Source organism: Neopsephotus bourkii, unplaced genomic scaffold (genome assembly GCF_033783945.1).
Source record: "Neopsephotus bourkii isolate Nb327-2 ecotype Australia unplaced genomic scaffold, CSIRO-AGI_Nbou_v1 NB_382, whole genome shotgun sequence".
NCBI classification, from domain to species: domain Eukaryota; kingdom Metazoa; phylum Chordata; class Aves; order Psittaciformes; family Psittacidae; genus Neopsephotus; species Neopsephotus bourkii.
Genome location: NW_026900887.1, coordinates 203,129 through 209,965, shown reverse-complemented (window position 1 = coordinate 209,965; position 6,837 = coordinate 203,129). Strand labels below are relative to the sequence as shown.

Here is a 6,837-nt window from a genome sequence, read left to right as displayed (position 1 = left end):
TTCTCACACTTTTCCAGAGGCCCCATTTCCCCTGCAAGAGGCAGGTCCTGGGGTGCCCAGTTAAAGAGGTGTGACATGGCCATGTGTCAGTGTGGGCGTGGGAATACCAGACTCATAGTCTTTGGGTCTGCTTTCTTCTATACTGAAAACAAAAATAATTCAGAACTTTCTTATTTCTGCATGTCTTTTCACCTTTTTTTTTTTTGTTTGTTTTCGTACGAATCTGATTTTCCATGAAGCTGACGTGTTTTTCTCTTCTGTCTAAAGCCAGACAAATTTTTCAGGAGACTGCCAGATGGACAATTCAGAGTTCTCCAACATCATAAACTTGTAACATAGGAAGGTGATGAGAAAGGAAAGTTTTATCTCTCTATCCACATCTCATGACATCTTACCTAATGACAACCACCCCACAAAGAGTTACGACTTTGAATTTACCCTCTTTCATGGAAAAACAGGGAGGCAGGGAAAGTATCTGCCTTGTAAGCTGATTACTCCTCATAGGGTTGTCCATGCTCAGCATTATAGTCACAACCACTCTCTAAATAGCAGTATAGCGAAGATCACGTTAACTAGAGAATATATGATGTTTATCAAAGGCACAAGGCCAGATTTTCAGTGATGTAAACTGTCTCATTTTCACAGATTTCATATACGCTGCAATCACTTAAATAAAGATGTCGATATTAATCAAATATTGTGGCAGGTTCAAGAATAACAAAGAAAAGTTTAGTTAGATTCTACATAACCCAGAGAGTTTACACTGTGTTTGTAAGGACTCCAAACTAGCTTTTATGCAGCACTTCTTTTATTTTTCATGCAAATAAGCATATTCCTAAATTGCAATTTCAGATAGCAAATTCCTCATCCCTATAATACTTGTTCTTATTACTATGCTATTAAATAAAATATTGTGTGCTTATTATGTTGTGATGTGAAAACTGATCACGATTAACTTAAGTTCAAAAGACAGAGATGAGAACTGAAGTTTTCTTTCATTTTGAATAAAGAAAATATGATATATAACAGGAAATTCTGCCAAACTAGAAAAAAAATGCAAAATTAAAGTGATGGAAAAAGATCAGATTCTGAACCCTTTGAATTTCTTTATGAATATTTCAAAAGACTCTATTCATTATTACTATTCCCTTTTACTATCCACTCAGGCTTACAGTGGAACTATTTAAAAAAGATATAGGAAAGATTTTTTGTTGCTATAAATATTGCATAAACTAATGAAATTAAGGTCAAGCAAAGGTAGATTATAAATGGAAATGAAAGTTTTTTGTCATTATTATTTTCCTTTAAATATGTCTGCTAGAACATTTTGGTTCATCATCCCATCTGAATGCATTTGATCAGCCATAAATTATCCATTAAAAACTCCATTAATCCCATTAAAAATGTAGTCTAGCTTCCATCATTTGTTTCAACCTTGGTCATAAATGCAGGAACAGGGATAGTGGGGTGAAAGAGTGCCACAAAACAACAAATAGTAGAATCATATAATTGTTTAAGTTGGAAAAGACCTTTTAAGATCATCAAGTCCAACCGTTAACCCAGCAGTACCAAGTCCACTATGAAACCATGCCCGTAAGCACCATATCTGCATGTCTTTTAAATATTTCCAGGGACGGTGACTCCACTGCTGCCCTGGGCAGCCTGTTCCAGTGACAACCCTTTGGGGAATAAATTGTTCCTAATCTCCAGTCTAAACCTCCCCTGGTACAGTTTGAGGTCACTTCCTCTTGTCCTATTACTTGTTACATGGGAGAAGAGTCAGGCCACCACCTCACTACAACCTCCTTTCATGTAGTTGTAGAGAGCAATAAGGTCCTCCTGAGCCTTCTTTTCTCCAGATTAAAGCCCCCCAGTCCCTCAGCCTTTCCTCATCACACTTGTGCTCCATGCCCTTCATCAGCTCTGTTGCTTTTTCTCCAGACCTGCTCCAGCACCTCAATGTCTCTCTTGTAGTGAGGAGCCCAGAACTGAACACAGGATTCAAAGTATGTTCACAGAACTGAACACAGGATTCAAAGTATATTCAGTTCTCAGTACAGAGGGATGATCACTGCCCTGGTCCTGCGGGCCACACAATTGCTGATACAGGCCAGGATGCTGTTGGCCTTCTTGGCTGCATGGGCACAAGCTGGCTCATGTTCAGCTCCGTCACTCAGTGTCCTGAATTCAGCAGTAGTCATCATTTTTCTCCTTCCTAGTAGCTGGTCAAGTGCTGTGGTTTTGACTTTCAGCCTGGGAACAACACTGATAACACCAGTGTTTTTAGTTGTTACTAAGTAATACTTACTCTGACCAAGGACAAGTCTCATGCTCTGCCAGGAAGGAGGGGAAGATGGGAGGAAGCAGAGACAGGACACCTGACCCAAACTAGCAAAAGGGGTATTCCATACCACAGCACATTATGCCCAGTATAGAAACTGGGAGCAGTTACCTGGAAGGGCTAGATCGCTGCTCAGGTCTGGCTGAGTATTGGTTGGCGGGTTGTATTCTCTCCCCTTGTTATTTCCCTGATCATTATTATTAGTGGTGATAGCAGTAGTGGTTTTGTGTTATGCCTTAGTCCCTGGACTGCTCTTATCTCAACCTGTGGGAGTTACATTCTTTCGATTCTCCTCATCCCTCTGCGAGCGGCAGGAGGAAGAAGTGGTGAGGGGGTGGGAGGGGGAGAGGGAGGGGATGAGCAAGCGGCTGCTTGGTTCTGAGTTACTGGCTGGGCTTAAACCATGACAGTTCTTTGTGGCGCCCAACATGCACTGCCTATGGGCACACCATCCTGAAAACGCCTGATCTCATCTATCTCGGAAGCTAAGCAGGGTTGGGCTCAGTTAGTACTTGGGTGGGAGACCGCCTGGGAATCCTGGGTGCTGTAGGCTCAGAATCAAAAGAATGTAACTGCACCAGCTACTAAGAAGGAGAAAAATGACTACTACTGCTGAACCAGGACACTCAGTAACCCCAGGACCTGTTCCATGAGCAGCTTTCCAGTCACTCTTTGCCAAGGCTGGAGCACTGAATGAGGTTATTGTGGCCAAGTGCAGGACCTGGCACTTTGCCTTGTTGAGCTTCTTACCATTAGCCTCAGCCCATCAATCCAGGTTGTTTGGATAATTCCACAGAGCCTTCCTATCCTTCAGCAGATCGACACTCCCAGACAGCCTGGTGTTGTCTACAGCCTTACTGATGTTTCACTTCATCCCTCGTTCAAGGCACTGATAAAGATGAAACAGAACTGCTCCCAGTACTGAGCCCTGGGGATCACTACTTGTGATTGGCCACCAACTGGGTTTAACTCCATTCACCATCACTCTTTGGGCCCAGTCATCCATATAGCTTTTCACCCAGTGAAGACTGCACCCATTCAAGCCATTAGCAGACAGTTTCTCCAGGAGAATGCTGTGGGAAATGGTATCAAAGGCACAGTCTGGGTACACAACATCTACAGCCTTTCCCTCATCCACCAAGAAAGTCATCTTCTCAGGTCAGTCAAGCAGGATAAGCCTTTCATAAAACCATGCTGAATGGGCCTGATCACCTGGTTGTCCTCCAAGCACCATGTGCACTCAAGATGATCTACTCCATAACCTTCCTTGGTACAGAGATCAGATGTATCACATTAAGACAGAAGCTTTGTATTGATGTACTCCTAGATTATGTGTGCAAAACTGTAGCAGATCTCTAAATAAAGCAACTTAAAAGTGCAAGATTTAGTGACATAAACATAAACTTAGAAATCTGAATCTACATTAGCTAAGCTTATAAGGGCTCCCCCTTGTTCTCTTTCAGTCTCTGATCCGAAAAGCCAAAAGAATGGATGCATCACAGACCCTCTACAGTTCCCTGATAAGGACACATACACATAGGTGTCATGTTAGGTTTCTTTTTAATTAATTGAGACATGAGGCATCTTTCAGCTTACTTAGAGTCCAAACCAGATGGAGGTGACTAACTCTGTAGGCTCTACTGATAGTGTCAACCAGACCTGCAGCCTCCTCTGCTGCCAAGTGCCATGTAAGGTACCCCAGGGTAGCTAAACTCTGTAGGCTCTACTGATAGTTTCAACCAGATCTTCAGCCTCCTCTGCTGCCAAGTGCCATGTAAGGTACCCCAGGGTAGCTAAGACATCCTCAGCTAGCAGGCATAATGTGGGACCAATAAGAAAATCATACTTCCCTAAAGTGATAGCTGGAGGCCAGATGAGAAGGACCTCTCGAATGCATATAAACAGGCTAGTTAATTAAGACCCTGGTGATACAATGGAAGTTGAGATAAGTCTTCACAGAATTCCTGGTGAAAGCAAAACAGTGTCTTTCATCTGGTCAGCACCACATACACAACAGAGTATGTATATGTACAGAAGTAGAAGGATGGTGTTTCCTATCTGCCTCTCAACACAGGCACTCTGGAATTTGTAGATTTAATCCAGTTCTGAACATGAAAACTAGGTACAAAATCACCACTAGGTAACCAGTTACATTATCAATAATTTGAAAATATAAGATGCTTTCTGGTAGGAATGGAAGTTTTGCATTCTGAAACTCTGTATGGTCATCATAAATCCTTCTGTTGCAACTGACAAAGGAAGCAAAGACTGAGGCTGTTCAATGAGTATCTTTGCTTTGAACTCACAGGACTCACCTGTTGGTTCTTCCTTGACTGAAAGAAAGAAAGAAAGATTTGCTTTTAAAACATCAGGCATGCTTCAGCTGTGGTGAAGCAGTGAAGTGAGCTGTCTGCTTTGATCTGGGTGTTGGGTTCCTAGTCTCTGCATAGCCAATTATGCCACATCTATAATACAAGTGTTTTCATGGGTTTCTTTGTAACCACCACTAAACCATGTTGAGAACATCACTTTGGGAGGTGGCTAGCTGAGGCTATGGAAAGTAGCAGTGGGTAAACAGATTGATTTCCCGCTTACTTTATTACAGCCTCTTTTCTATTTTCCTTTTTTTTTTTTTCCTCTTCAGTCCCTTGTGATAGGAATTAAATTGTTCCCCAAGTCCAGAGAGAGCTAGGTTCAATGGAAGTGATTTAAGGACAAAGGAAAGATCAAAATTGCAGGAGGAATAACTTTTTTGTTTGGATATTCTTCTTCTTCTTATTATTATTATTATTACTTTTGAAAGATAAGGAAAACTAGAGATGGAAAGTTTTCACATTTGTGAAAATATTTTCTTTCAAAGGTTTTCAGACAACATACAAACTTGACAGATGACGAAAGCTGATGAAAACTGGGAAAATATTGTCATAAACAGACATCTCCAAAATAAGTTTCTATCTGGCTGAAAGCTACTTTCATTCTTTTTTCTAATCTTGTTTTGAATGAAGCTGCTTTTAGCAGTGCAGGTCTGGAGACAGCCATCAGAGTGCTTAATTGCCTTTAGCTTTCTCTTCATCAGGTGAATCAAATCGGATGGGTTTGGACAGGGACACCTGTTTTGCCATGAAAAGGCCTTTTAATCAGCATGCAAAAATTTTGGCTATACTGTGTTTACATCCCACAGGATCCTTACTTAGCCAGCAAACAAACCCATTATTAGGAAAAAATACATTCTTGACTTCAAGTTTTGAGTGCTTGCACACAGCTGCCATGATGCACAGAGGAAAGAAAACAGCTCAATGCACGTGCAGAGAAAGAATATATCAAGTTATAATCAAGGGAATAAACCTGACACTGGATTTTATGCTTGATTTTTTTTTTTTTATTTTTTTACAAAAGGAAGAAAACTTGCAAATGTATATCTCTGGAAAGAGGACGTGGTAATGAGCAAGCACAGTGCATTTCCCAGTGGGTGATGAGTAAGCCCAGGGATAGCTGCAGGATGCCATGATGTACTCTGCTGTCACAGAGATTTTACACATAGGCTGGACAACCTGTTCAATAAATCAACATGCATCTATCTTCTGTTTTTAGTTCCCTGTTTCCTATTTGGAAACTCACAGCCGTATTATAATGCATATGGAGTGTCTGTTAACTTGGCATACTCTTTTCATCATTTCCGATCATGTGTTATCTCTTGGGTGTGAATCAACATTATGTAACATAGCACACATGGTACCATGTGAGAATCTGTGTCCTTGTTCGGAAAAGAATAAACCCAAACCTCACAAAAGTATATGAACACAAAGGTACACACATCCTAGCAATCACATACAGGTTAGACTGGCTACCTAGTATGTTTTCCTCACCTCTCAAAAACCCTTACTGATTTCAGTGGGAAATGTTCTTGCCTAACTCATATAGAGTCTGGTCCCTGGGGTAATTAATGGGAAAATTTACTTTTTTTTTTAAATCATATCTTGCTTTGAAAGGAGGCATTCCAGTTAACCTCAGTAGTCAGAGCAGAGACTTGCATTAAGCTCTTGTTCATCCTTTCTTACTTTGCTATGCACTGCTCTGGTCAGGCTCAAAAAACAAAGGAAATTTTTGAGGCTAATGTAAACCCATAGAACATCCACTTGCTGGTCAGAAACTAAAAGAGTGAAGCTGTTGATTAGGAAGTTACTAAACTGACCAAGAGTTAGTGGCTAGAGTGGAGTAACACCAACTTGATCTATGCCAAACCTGGATCACACACTGTACTGGGAAAGGAAGACATCAAGGAAATGAAGTTTCCATTATCATTGCCTTCAACAACAGATATCTCCATCATCATCATCAAACATAGTCTGCAGCTAAAGTGTATTGGAAACTATGACTGGGAAAGAAGGGTTGGGGTTCATCTCAGATGGGCCCATCTATAAGTGAATGGTTGTTCACCTGGAAAGAAAAATTCAGCGGACTGTGGGCCTCTTGTCACAAACAGTGTAAGAAAGTGT

At 41.1% G+C, this 6,837-nt stretch overlaps 1 pseudogene; it reads left to right on the top strand.

The window, feature by feature from the left end:
• Positions 1–2,776: 2,776 nt before the first annotated feature.
• On the top strand, positions 2,777–2,894 carry LOC133210007 (5S ribosomal RNA; annotated as a pseudogene).
• Positions 2,895–6,837: the final 3,943 nt, after the last annotated feature.